This window comes from Macrotis lagotis, chromosome 5, assembly GCF_037893015.1.
Source record: "Macrotis lagotis isolate mMagLag1 chromosome 5, bilby.v1.9.chrom.fasta, whole genome shotgun sequence".
Lineage (NCBI taxonomy): Eukaryota > Metazoa > Chordata > Mammalia > Peramelemorphia > Peramelidae > Macrotis > Macrotis lagotis.
The window spans coordinates 144,196,091-144,210,937 of record NC_133662.1 but is presented as its reverse complement, the minus strand read 5'-3'; positions in this window follow the sequence as shown (position 1 = coordinate 144,210,937).

Below are 14,847 nucleotides of genomic sequence, written 5' to 3'. Positions count from 1 at the left end.
ACTCAGTTCAAGCACTGTCTTTTACATAAACCATTGCCAGACCCTCCCCAGCTTCTAATGCTCCCCCCCAAAAAAATCCACTTTGGATTAATTTTGTATATACTCTATACTTAGAGCCATACATGCTCTCTTTCTGTTTAGAAATCTAGAAGACCTGAATTGAAATTCTACCTCAGGAACTTAGATGGGTGACCTTGTGGCAAGTCATTTAACCTCTGTTTATCTCAGTTTCCTCATCTGTAAAATGGAAATAATATCACATATCTCCTGAATTGTTGTGAGGATTAAATGAGATAGCTTGTGTAATATGTTTTGCAAATCTTATAGTGCCATATGAATATTAGTTTTTTATTAATAACAGAAGGAGGCATAGCTGAGTGGCACAGTAGCACACCAGCCCTGGAGACAGGAGGGACCTGAGTTCAAATTTGGACTCTGACACTTAAGTAATTACCTAGCTGTGTGGCCTTGGGCAAGTTACTTTCCTCAATGCCTTTCAAAAACAAAAACAAAAACAAACAACCAAAAACAGAAGGACTTGGTACATAAAAAATGCAAAAAAAATATTAAAGGTGCTTTCTGATTGATATTTTTGTTCTTTCCTCTAGCTTTGTTCATATATTTCATTTGCTAGAACTGTCCTTCATTTAGATCTCTTTCATCAGACCTTATTATTTTACCCAAATTTTAATTATTAAGGTCCTAGTTCGAAAGCAATTTAATCAAAGTGTTCCTTGATCATGCCAAGCAGAAGTGACCTCTTCCTCCTCCTAATGAGGCAGTTAATTAGCTCTGACTCTGGGAGATCTGAGTTCAAATCTAGCATCAGATGTTAGCTATATGATCCTGGGGAAAGTCACTTTAACCTCTTCTTGGCACAGTTCCCTCAATTGTAAAATGGGGGTAATAATACCTACCTTTTAAAAATTTTTAATGAAGATGAAATAAGAGAGTATTTTTAAAGAATTTAACACAGTAATTGGCATATTGAAAGCACTACATAAATGATTATTCCTCTCCCCTCCCTTCTCTACCAAGTATTGAGCCTCATAGTTATCTGTAGATTTAATTTTTAAGTGGGGTGTTAGGTTCCATGTAGATGTCTATTGATGTACTTGATAATAAATGTCAAATACCGATAATTACCCTTTTGATGGAAGTTGGAAGAGTTATATAATCTATAAATTCCAACAAGGTAAATTCTATAAGCTCTAACCTATGAATTTTCATGGTGTAGTTGGAAGGGTCCTGGCCTGGGAATCTTAGCTTCTCAATACTTTTCTGCTACTAGTTTTGTTTCTATAGGATTCAGTTTTCTCATCTGTAAAATAAGGATCCTGAACTGAGTGATCTCTTCCAGACCCTAAATTCAGTTGTATTTATTTTTTAAACAGTTTCAAAAGAGAAGAGATGTAGACCCTATTGTATCATTAGCTGGATTAGCCTTATGGGAGGGTGAAGTAAACTGCTGATAATGGATTTTTCTAGCCTAAGAGATAACAATAACTGGAACAATGAGAGGGTTCTTGTAGAAGCATAGGATTGCCTGAGAAGGGAGTTCATAGGCAATGTTCCTGAGCCCCAACCTTCGAATGAGAGGCAGAGAATTTTTATTTCCTAGTCATGATCCCAAAATGTAGCCTTATAACCAGAGAAGGGAAACTTCTTAAGCAGTGCTAAGCTTCAGAATTATCTTATGATTAACTCTATTGACCTTTCATGACACTCCCTAAAGTTCCTATCACCACAGTTAATTCATTGTGTTGAGGAAGAAAAATGGAGTTATTATCTTTGGAAGCATTCTTAAATGAAAGGTTACATGGAAAGATCTTGGTGGGGGGAAAGGAGGAATCTTTAAGCTTTACTGCATTTGATTAATAGAATTATTTAATTTTTCATAGCTTAGTTTAGCAAGAAGAATGTGAGCCTTGTCTTCAATGAGCATTCTGGAGGCTAAGGAAGAGATAGTGAGGAATCCAAAATGACTCCTGGGTTGCAAGTCTGAGGAAATGGGAGGAAGGTTTTGCCTCTTACAGTAATAGGAAAGGTAGAGGGAAGATGATTTAAGGGAAACAATAAGTTCAGTTTGGGACATCATGAGTATAGGATAGCTAACTGGAATTTAGTTGGAGATGTCTGAAAGGTAGTTGGAGACATAAGAGTGAAGGTCAGCAGGAAAAGTAGAATTGAGAATTATCCACATAGAGTACTTGTCCAAACCTTTCTGTCCTTCCCCTTATGTAATTTTATCTGTTTGTATGTCTTATTTCTTTATTAAATTCTAAACTTCTTGAGGTTTTGGTTTTGTTTTATTTTCATAAATCTAAATGTACTTGATGTTAGATATCGTACTTTGCTTTATGTATAGTAGGTTCTTAGGAAATATTGTTGAATTACCTTGAACTAAATTAATTTCATGTTCCAAAGAAAATATTTACTTTATGAATAACCTTAAGTATACAAGTGGCATTTTCATCACTGCTAGTGATTGACGGCAGAAGTTTCAGAAAAGAAGGGAAGATATGGTAAGTGAATGACCAAATTTTTAAAATGGTGTCAAAGAATGGAATTTTAATTTCTAGAATGGGGTTTAAGGTGTAGAAATGACAGGTTCTTGGGCAACAAGGGAGTAAATTCAATATAGGTCAAGAATAATATATTTGCCTGGTGACTTCAACATCCAATAAAGAGAACTATGGGCGATAAGTACCCCAGAGATCTTAATGTGTGGAAGTGAGTTTGAACTCTCAGGAATTATTGACAACTTGATGGAATATATAATTCATAATGGGACTGTGACCTTGGAAGGATAAAACTTTTTAAAAATATTAGATTAGATTAGAGACAAAGGACTGGCTTTTTCTATCTAAAAGATCTATTCATTCCTCTGAGGAAACCAATGTAGAGGGCATTTGAATGAGAAAGGAGGAACAGAAGCTACATTGTAGTGAAAATTACAAAAAAAAAAAAAAAATAACACCCAGCCAGAATGTGAAATTGGAAAATGAGTTTCAAAAGCAGATTAACAAATTGGTACAGTGAAAAATTATAATGGTAGACTTCAATATATGTCATGTCGAAGAGAAATCAGACTTCTTTTTGGCCCCAGGATTTGCAGGAAGGTAAGTTTTGGTTCAATGTTAGGGAGAACATTCTTGAAACGAGAGTACTCCAAAAGTGGAATTGACTTGCCTTTGAAAGAAATAGTTAATATAGACTGAGATTCTTGTCCAAGTACAAACTGGACCAAATGAGTATTGAAGTCCCTTCCATATGAAATTCTGTGACCTTTCTCTCCTAAAAGCAGAACAGGAGAATAATACTTGCCGATAAATAATCTTAACCTCCAAAAGATAAAGGAAAAGGGGAACAGGAGGGGAGAAATGTTATTCTGGACTAGATTCAACAACCTGATCTTCCTGATAAACAGCAGAAATAATTGAAATGTTAGAATTTATAATAGAAAGGAAAATAAAAGCCAAGGTTTTTCTGATGTGTATTCTAAATGTTGATAGGAGACATTATGAAGTGTTGTGAGATAGGTCACGAGATTCTTCCAGTTTTATGCTTTTTAAGTTCTATAGGAGACAAAATACCCTAGAGATTTTAATGTGAAGAAACCAGTTTGATCTTTTAGGTATTACTGACAATTTGATGGAATATAATATATGATGGGAATATGGCTTTGGAAGGATATACCTTCTTTTAAAAATATTAGATTAGATTAGAGACAAAGGACCGGCTCTTTTTTTCAAAAAGATTTATTCATCCCTCTGAGAAAACCCAATTCAATGAAGAGCATTTAGATGCTCTCCTGAACATAGATTCAAAAGGAATGGGATACAAGATTGAAATTGAGAAGACATAAACATAGAGGATTCCCATCAAGAAGAAAAAGGGGGGGACTCATTCTAAAAGTCCAAAGAGATAATTCTTGACCAATTCAAAATTTTAAAACTCATGTACAAAAAAGGATATAAGGGTAGATAACTATGGAAGAAAATGAATGTCACAATCCTGTAAGAATTTCAAGACCTCTAAAATCCATAAATGTGGTCAGGCTTGCGCTGAATGCTTAAAGAAAAAAAAAAGAGGTTTTAAGTTATGTTGGGCACAAGAGTAGATCAAGGAAGAATGATTCCTGGGGCAGATAACTGAGAGAAGGCAACTTGACTCCTACTTCCTTTACCAAAGGAATGATATTTCAGACTTGGAAGTACAGATTAGAAATGTTGAAAGGAAATTGAACTCAAAAAGGGAGATCTAAGAGAATATTGAGCAGTCTCAGTTAGTTTAAGGCAGCAGGCCCAGATAAACTACATAGGGTAATACTACCTATAGAACTTCTAATGACTTGGCTGTTGTCAATGATTTATTGAAAATTTTTTAAAAATCATGGGAAATAGGAGAGATTGTCCCAATTTTCAAAAAGAAGATGTGGTCTTCAATTTATTAACCTTTAACTTTGACTTGAGGTGGAAAATTGTACTTGGAGCACATTATTTAAAGGAGGGATTGTGATTACTTATGAATTATAACAATTAGAGCTAAAATGGAATAAGCTGCCTCAGGAACTGATGAGTTGTCCATCACTGGAGGACTTGAAGAGAAAATTGAAAGTTGAGAATTGGGGATGTTATAGAAAGATTTTTTTTTTAGATTTTTCAAGGCAATTGGGGTTAAGTGGCTTGTCCAAGGCCACACAGCTAGGTAATTATTAAGTGTCTGAGGTTGGATTTGAACCCAGGTACTCCTGACTCCAAGGCCAGTACTCTATCCACTGCGCCACCTAGCCACCCCTACAGAAAGAATTTTTGCTGAGATTCAAAGCAAACTTATTTTACCTTCATGGAGAGAAAAGTAGTGAAGGGCTAAGAATACATTCAGAAAAATATGAGTAAGAAGGATATTTTTAAAATGTATGTATTCAGAAATTTAGGATTCTTTTTTATATTCTTTAAATTATTTTCCTACTCATTTGATAATTTCTTTCCTAGCACCCTTACCCACTGAAGTCATAGAAACACTTAATGTTGAATTTAAAAATAAAAAGTAAAAACAAGAAATGTATTGACTTGCTCCAAAACATATAATATCCTTCAAGGTGACTGGATTGGTGACTTCAGGCACATATAATTTCCATCTAATAACTAATGATTAGAGGTAAAATTATTTCTTTTCATGGAAAAGAATCCATTATACTCTCTAGTGGCAAGTGATTATTATTATATTGTAATTATATTTTATATTGGCTACATATTTCAACCCAAGCTGCTGAAGAATGGAAAAAAATAATTATAGCAAGCAATCTTATGAAGAGCATATCTAGCAGAATGACTAGGAAAAGAACTCTGGTTATGTGTAACAAATGTGTGTGTGTGTATGTATGTATTTATGTAAAAGTATGTGCATTTACAGAGGTGAAGGACAGACCTGTGATTTCGGACATCTCCCCGAGATATAAACTGCCTCCATTGATGGAGCTCAACAGTAATTTAACAACCACATTGCCTTTGATGTGTGAGGTTAGGTAATCTGCCTATGATCACATAATTGGTCAGTGAGTTAACATATATCAAGCTTCTACTTCGTCCCAGGAACTGAATTATGTTCTGGGGGAACCAAAAAAGGCAAAAGACAAAAAACTCCCAGGTTATATGGCTGCAACTATACCCACAAGCTTTATATAATACAAATTGGAAAGGCACTAGAATTAAAGGAGATTCAGAAAATCTTTCTGTAAAAAATGAAGTTTTAGCTGGGCCATAAATGAAGCCAGAAAGGAGAAATCATTAGAGAGAAAAAAATTCAATAATGAGGCACAGCCATTGGAAATACCCAATTAAATGATTAATATGGATCTATGTATAACATGATTAAACATGTATAACCTATATTAGATTAATTTCTGTCAGGGGAGGAGGAGAGGAAGGGAGAAAAATGTAAAATAACACTTTGTAAAAAAAATAATTGTTGAAAACTATCACTGCCTATAATTGGAAAAATAAACAAATCAACTATCTAAAATTTTAAAAATGAAGAAAATGACCAATTGGACAATAAGGCATCTTGTTCAAAGAACCCTGAACCTAAAAGTTTTGCTGACTCCAGTCGATCCTCTATTTGACAGACACTACAACCTCTCCAAAGCATTGGTTTTCAACAGTTTTTTTGTGGGACATTTTGTATTACCTCCCTATTTATCCTATGGATAAATGAATGTGTCATAGATAGAACATATTTCTCTGTGCTAGGCTCTGTAACTAAGATTACCTAGACAAGCAAAAAAGACAGTCTCTACTCAAGAAATTTACATTTTAATAGGGGAAGAAAAGATATAAATGGGAAAATGAACATGGCTGGTAAAGGCACTTCATTAAATGGAGGTTTTGAGGCAGGAACTCATCAGTCCAGGATGTGGTACAGGAATTGGGGGTGAGAAGGTTGCTGGAACAGAGGCAGAAAAGCTTAAGTGTTAGAAATGGTGCTGAGGAAGGAATGCGTATAGGTATAATCACATGAAACATGTTAAGGAAATATGTCAAATATGATAATTCTCATATCAAACCACTAAATTGGAAGACGTTAAATTCTCAGCAATCCCAGTGACTTTAGAATGCTTGGGATGATAAGGGGACTTGAGAGCAAGTTAGGTCCTGACTTAGAATTTAAGTTGTGTCAACAAAGACATAGCATGCAGAACAAGGTAAATGAAAGCCTTGCTTTCTCTCTTAGAACACATCTGGATTATTACATCTTTTTAGATCTGAGTGTTTTTTGAATTGAGAAACTAGTAGATAGGCAGAAAAGAATGATCACAGTGATAAAAGTACTGGAAATCATGCCATTAGATAGGTGTCACACTTGAAGTTGAGACCAGAGTTTTAATTCCTCCTCTGGCAACTGAACAGATATTCAGGTGGGTTAGATGAGGATAATGTCAAGGTTAGAAACCTCAGACACTAGAAGAAGGTAGTACTCCTGGTAGAAAAAAGGAATTTTGAAAGAGGGCTAAGTTGGAAAAGAAAGGTACCTTTAAACTGGTTTAGCCTATCTGTTGAAATGGTTCTTGAAGGGAGTGACTACCACATCTATTACAAGTACTCCCTGAACATCCCATATTCACCTAGGATCGGCTAGGATTATATATCTGAAGTTGGAAGGATCCTTAGAGACCACCAATTTCAACTCTCTCTCTGAGGGGACTAGAGTTCAAAGACATTAAGCAATTTGTCCACATCACAAGCTAGTATCTGAGGCTAAACCAGGTTAAAGGTAACCAACAGGCACAAATCCATCCCTGAGTTAGGGATATGTCTACCCCAAGCATGTGAAGATTTCTGCTGGCAGAATGAACAGAAGAAAACAATTTGCTCCAATGACCATGAAATTAATTTGAAGCATGCACTAGAGAGCTTGGTCAGATATCAAAGACACCAAGAGATTATCTGCTACACCTGAGCCATTGCCAGTCATATTGACTTTTGTCTTGCTACTAGACTTAACTGACTCTGAAATTAGAGAGAGCCAGGCTGATGATTTTATAAAGCTTTGCCTCACTTAAATTCAATTCAGGAGCATGTCAAGATCTTACCCTGTAATGTCCTTTTTTGAAAATAAAGGACAGGGGACAGTGAGGTGGCGCAGTGAATCAGAGGCACTGAAGTCAGGAGGACCTGAGTTCAAATATGACAGACACTTGATAATTACCTAGCTGTGTGGCCTTGGGCAAGTCACTTAATCCCACTGCCTTGCAAAAATATTTTTGAAATGTATAAGAAAATAAAGGACAAACAACAACAAACTATGATAGACATTGTTCAGATCTCCATTTGGACAATTTTTTTTTTTGAATCTCAGGGCCTAAGATTTAGAGCTGAAAGAGATTTTAGAAATCAAGTCCAACCATCTCATTTTGTAGATGAGGAGACTGAATCTTAGAAAGGAATTACTTCCAAATGTCACATAAAAAATAAATAGTAAAACTAAGATTTGAACCATGACTCCAATAAGTTTCTTAAGAATTAAAACTCAAAATCACATAGAGCAATGGGGAGAGGTTTATGATGGGTCAGAGTAAGCCATAATATTTCTCCATTGAAGAATTTCAAATAGCAGGAAAAATGAATATCATCAAGGAAACATATGGTCAAGAGAGAAGACAGGCCAGTCATGTAGTGTGAGTGGTGGACAGCAGATGGAAAGCATCAGTGCTCTACTAGCCCTATGATGACAAGAAAAAGCAAAGAAGTCCTCTGCCACATCAGATGAATCCCTTGTAAAGAGATTATGAAAAAATAAAACCCTTTCCCCTTCCCCACCAGGATGGGCAGGCATGGATATGTTGCAATTTATGCATTATATGTGTGTATGAATATCTGAATATGAATATGGATATATTAATGTATATATGAATATAAACAAATAGTAAGATCCATTTTAATAGATAAGCTCCATTTGAAAAGTATCCTCAGACCCTAGTTAAATTAGGATTTTGTGTGTGTGTGTGTGTGTTTAGAGTTGATAGGAGGAAGTATATCCTCATTTGAAGGGAGAGATAGGATGCTGTCCTGAGGAAGGGAGAGACCCTAGAATACTGATCAAGGCAGCTGAGGGACAGAGGGGTGGGAGGTGGGGTAAGAGCATGAACCATTGTATAACTCTCCATTTTTAACGGATGACCCTTGCTTATTGGGTCTCTATTGCAAGAATTTCAGTTCTTTTAGGCATCATCTAACTTGTTTAGCCTGGGACCTAAGCACAAGGTCATCCATCATAGACTCCCTCAGCATAGTATACAGTAAGTGCTTAAAAATTTGTGGTGGAATTTATGGTTGGATTTGGCTCCATTTTTGCCATAAGAAAATTGGATCTTACTGTCCCTTGAATTTACAAATTAAGCTAAGAGGGAATGTAAATAAAGGCAATTCAAACTAAAGAAACTTGTCCTCTCCACCCCCCATTCTCATCATTAGTCTTCTTTTTCTCTAAATTATGTCTGATTTTTGTCATTTTAACAAGTATAATATCCATAAACCAGGGACCAAGATATGGGTGTTTATGTTCCTCCTACCAATGGAATCCTTTGTAAAAATTCCATTACAACATGGTCTGAGAAATTAGACATCAGAAACATCAGGGAGCAGCAATGAAACCCCAATACAGAGTGTAATCATCTTCCCTTTCATTTACTGTCTTCAATTGAATTGGTTCACTGTATTCAATATGAACAATGAGCCCTTCATTCAGTCTTTATAATAGTTATCTAAATGGATTTTTCTAGCAATTATCTTAAGATCATGAGATTATTCCAAGACCTTCTGCCATTTGATTTACTTAATGGAGGAAATGCCAGACTAAGGTGATTTATGTTTAGGATACCAAATAAGACAGTAAAGGGCAGACAATAGAAGAAAAGAGCATTTGATTATATCAGGAAAACTCTCAAGAATAAAGTCAGTTATATCAGTTGAAGTAAATTCCCTCCCTATGATAGGAAAATTCTTACAGACAATGGGGTGATGTATTTATATGAACCAAATAATTCATGTCAGCCAAACACTATAAACATTTATGAGATGACCAACTGCAGAAAGAGAGAGAAAATACCCTGAAAAGAAGGTCAAACATTGTCCATTTCCTTGATCAACAAGGCAGATAGGTTTCATGAATTTTTTCTTTAAAAAAAAATCTCATCTAACTTTTAAAGGCATTAATAAAACTTTTAAAAATCCAATGAATCATACTTATGGGTAAATAAGCTTTTGTAGACATATATAGATGGTTGTCTTCCTGAATTCAAATCTGACCCCAGACACCTGAGACAGGGCAAGTCATTAAGCTGTTTGCCCCGACTGCCTCATCTATAAGATGAGCTGGAGAAGGAAATGACAAACAAGTCTAATATCTTTGTCAAGAAAATCTGAAATGGGTTCTCAAAGAGTTACACAACTTAAAAAAACAAAATTAAACTGTTATCCACAATCTTATTCTCTCTTTCATCTATGTAAACAATTTCCTGATGTATATTCCTGTTTCTATATTATTGCTAATAACAATTATAGAAATAATGAAATAGTAATAAACTATTGCATGTTGAGAGCTACAAAGTCCTTAGATATAACCTTCCATTTGATCCAAGAAACACTTTGAGGCAGATGTTATTATTATTCATGTTTTACAAATGAGGAAAATGAGAGTCACATAAGTTAAGTAACTAACTTTCTCAGAGATAAACAGGAAAAATCTCATTATTTATAGTTCAAATTCTATCCAGTTTATCAGGCTACATCCCTTTTACTACTGAACAAAAGATACACAAATCATGTCATCCAGCAAGGAGAGTAGCATTAAAGTTTTATCTGTTTCTCCAAGAAATATAATAACATATATAGTAAATATATAATACAGTAAATATATAGTAACTTAACAATACTATATCTAATTATCCCTATTATCGTTGGGCAATGTGACCTCTTTCGGAATCATTATAAAAAGGAGGAAGAAGAAGAAAGAAAATGGGGAAGATAATAGTGAGTTAATGCTCAAGATAAGTAAGAAGTTAGGAAGGGAACTCGATAAATTCTAGTAACTAAGTCCAAATAAACTGCAACCTGGGAAACTGAAATGGATATGACTAATGAACATTAGTAGTTAGGCGCCTTTGAAACCTTATAAAGTATGAGAAAATAAGCCAGTATTGAAGAAAACAAAATTCTCAAGTTTAAAAAAAAAAAAGACACAATGAAATCAGCTGACTGGGCCAGTGACCAAATTTTGATTACTGGTGAAACTCTATATTATATTGCTAAGTGAAAAATGAGTGAAGATCTAGAAAGGAAGGTATAATCACAAAGTGTCAGCATTCCTTCTTCAACAACAGGTCATTCCAGGCTATCCTCATGTTTCCTTATTTTTTTCTCAACGAATTGCAGGACTAGTAGATCAAGAAATTAGTTTGTCAATTCATATATACATATATATATATATATATATTTTATTTATTTTAGCAGAGCTTTAGACAAAATTTCTCACATTCTTCCTCAAAGATGAAATGGAGAAATATGGCCTAGACTCTTGTACATTTAGATTGTAAATCAATTGAATGACAATACCCTAAGATCAGTTATTAATTGTTCTATATTAATATGGAGAATGTTTTAATAGCAAGGTGCCTCCCCAAGAATTTGTGTTTGATCCTTTCCTCCTTCATTTTTTTAAAAGCAAATACTTGTACAAACACATGAATGGAATACTTATTAAATTTTAATATGCCACAAAGCTGAAAGAAATGACCAACACAGTGTATCTCAAAAGACCTTAACAAGTTACACGTTTGGGTTAAATCAAGATAACTTGAATAGAGATAAATCTAAAGTCTCAAAATCTGTTTCACAAATATAAGTTGATAAGGACACAACTAGACAGCAGTTCTTCCAAAAAAGACCTAGAGAGTAAAATAGCCTCAAAAGGCACCACCATTCTCAGTCACCTGGACTGAAAACCTATGTTTCAATTTTGCCAAGTTGTCTATTTTTGTAACTTCTTTTGACTGCTATCCTTTCCAACCTCTGCTGGTATACGATAAGAGTCAATAAACTGTGAGCTAAGCACTTGAGATACAAAGAAAAATTCTAAGAGAGTTCTCCCCATCTCTAATAAGGGATTATAACAAATAAAAAGAAGCCAGAGTGAGATATGAGGTGAACACCCTGGAAGAAGATCTGAGGATCTGAAAGATTCTCTCAGAGAGACTCTCTCAATCAGTGGGCTAGAGGGGCATCAGGGACAGAGGATATGGGTTTCAAAACTGATGTAGAAGAGTTATAGGATGAAAGATAAAATCTAGCTTGGACATATAGAGTTTAATATGCATTAAAGGAGTTATTGTCTAAAGCAATAATTGGTGGCACAGTAGATAGAGTACCAGGGCTGGAGTCAGGAATATTGAGCTTCCTCAGTTCAAATCTGGTCTCAAATATTTAATAGTTGTATGACCCTGGATAAGTCACTTAACCCTATTTTCCTGAGATTACTCATCTATTTCCAGGAAAAGAAAATGGCAAATCTTTGCAAATGTAGTTACAGAGAATCAGACACGACTGAAAAATAATAGAACAAAATTTAGAACCCAGTTCTAAATAACCAATAGACATTTTGTGATTTAGGATTGAATCTCAGAAAAGAAGTCCATGTGTGCCAGAGGTATACACATAGAGATCATTGAACTTATGGGAACTGATAAAATCACTGAGAGCGAGAGAGAGAGAGAGAGAGAGAGAGAGAGAAACACTAAAAGATATGTTTTAGGGGTTTTTTTGCAAGTAATAGGGTTAAGTGACTTGCCCAAGGTCACACATAGTGTGACCACTTTAGCTCAGTTTAATGTTTATTGACTCTTATCGTGTACCAGCAGAGGTTGGAAAGGGGAGTAGTCAAAAGAAGTTACAAAAATAGACAACTTGGCAGAATTGTCTGAGGTCAAATTTGAACTCAGGTCCTCCTGACTCCAAAACTGGAGCTCTATCCACTTTGCCACCTGGTGGCCCTTCAAACATACTGTTCTAATAAAGAAAACAGAGAAGTAGCCAGAAAGGAAGGAGAAAAAAGTAGAAAAAGAAGTGTCATAAAAACTGAGAGAGGAAAGAGCATTCAGGAGAAATGATGTGGCATGTAATATGAGAGAAAAAATGATAAATAGTCATTGAATGTAGAAATTAAAAAGTTATTTCTAACTGAAGAAAACAATTTCAGTTAAGTGATGAAGTCTAAAAGACTTAGAAGGGACAGGGAAAGAAGTGGAGATGAGGACTTTAGATTGCTTTTTGCTTCTAACAAGAGTAGAAGTATAATAGACAACTTGAGGGTGTGATAGGTTTACATGATGACTTTTTTCAAGGATAGAGAACTGTGTGAATTTGTAGGCAACAGGGAAGAAGACAATAGATAGAATGAAACTGAAAAATTGGAAAGAAAGTATTCATTATTCCAAATTAGGGTGGGGAATGATTCAGTTTGAAAGGCAATTTTTTGGAAGATGAACTCAAGCATATAAGGACAAACACAGTCTTGAGAATTTACAATTCTAGTTGACAAGGAGTATTTCTTAATATGCTGGTATGTGTCAGACATAATGCTGGGAACTGGGGATGCAAGAAAGCAACAAAACAAAAAAATTTAAAAAGTCCCTACTCTCAGGTAGCTCACAATTTAATAAGAGAGATAATATGCAAACAACTATGTGCAACCAAGACAATTGCAGGATAATTTGGATATAATTTTAGAGCAGGGGAGTGTGTGAAGGCTGATAAAGATGTGCCTCATCTCTATTTGTGAAGGGTTGAGTGAATACATCTGACATGATCTTAGTAGGCTCAACCCTTCCACAATCAGAGGTAAGGCAGCTCTGCCTCCCCAATTCCCTTTCACCACATGTCCCTGTCTTAGAAGGAAGGCATGGTGAGGAGGAGGGCCATTTCTTAGTCAGAGAGTAGAAAAGAAAAGGAGATTGGATCAGAGAAATGATGTCAAGAGGGCTTAAATTGAATAGCAAGGGAGAAGAGAGAGTTCATGATAAATGACCTTTATTCCTCAGTAAAGTATAAAGCAAAATTCTGAGAAAATAAAAGAAAGTATATTGTGGAAAGCTTGAGAAAGAGAAATTTGGGGGTGGCTTTTGCTCAAAAAAAAAAAGGATCGCCTTATTGAAGTGAGGGTCCAGATGAAATAATATAAATTTGCAGGGAATCCACAGGTTACTGGTGACTGACTTCTTATAGCGCTATTCAGCTGAATGGAGGGGGAAGAAGGTAAGGATCATTCAGGGTATAGTTTGACAAAGTAGAGACAAAGACTGAAATAATTAACTATGGGCCAAAAATTGGGGAAGTTGATAGTTATGAGAATTAATGTAAATGAAATAATTTGTACATAGAGAGTTTTGTGGTCATAAAATTCTGAGTTTGCATGAATTGTCTTCATCAGATTGAACATTTTGACTGAATGAACCATTTATTTGATCAAACAGCCAGTCAGACTTTGTTGCTCAGTGACCTAACCATAGGATGCTGACAGTCATAAATACTAGCAGACTAGATGAATGAAGCTACTGTGCATACACACAGAAGATGTGGCTTGTATAGCAATGCATAGAATGGAATTATGAATTAGTGAATGAGTCAATAAAAGAGGGAACATTGAACTGAGCTAATTGATATTGTTATCAGCTAAACCATTTCAAATGAAAAATAATACCTATTTCCTCCTTAGTAATAGACTAAGTCACAAATGGAAAAACCCTGGAAGTTAAGAACTTTCATTAATCAAGTCTGGCAATTTTCCACTTGTGTGTATGTGTGTGTGTTAATAAGGAAACAAACAAAAAACTAGTGCAAATCAGATTTAACAAAGAATTTAGCTTATTTTTTCAAATATTTGCTGTTAAGAAGATTATATCTGTAATAGGGAAAGAGAACATGATGTTTTTCTAGTGGAGAACTAAAAGTTTAGAGAGCTAGTGTGGAGTCATGCATAAATAGGATACTGGGCTTGGAATTTCCCTGTCAACCACAAGGTTAGGTAGATTCAGATCAGTTTGAAGGAGACACAAAGTAGAATGTCCATTGTCAAAGTGGGCAGTGATGATGAGAGAACTGTCCTTGGAATCAGGAGCACCTGAGTTGAATATGACTTCAGACTCTCACTCTTGGGTTCCACTTGCCCTTTTGGCTGCATTTTCTTCTCTGCAAATTGTGGGGTATAATAGCACTTACTTCAACAGGGTGTTGGGAGGATTGAGAGAAATCTATGTAAAGTACTTTGAAGAACACAAAACCTTGTGGGGGTTAT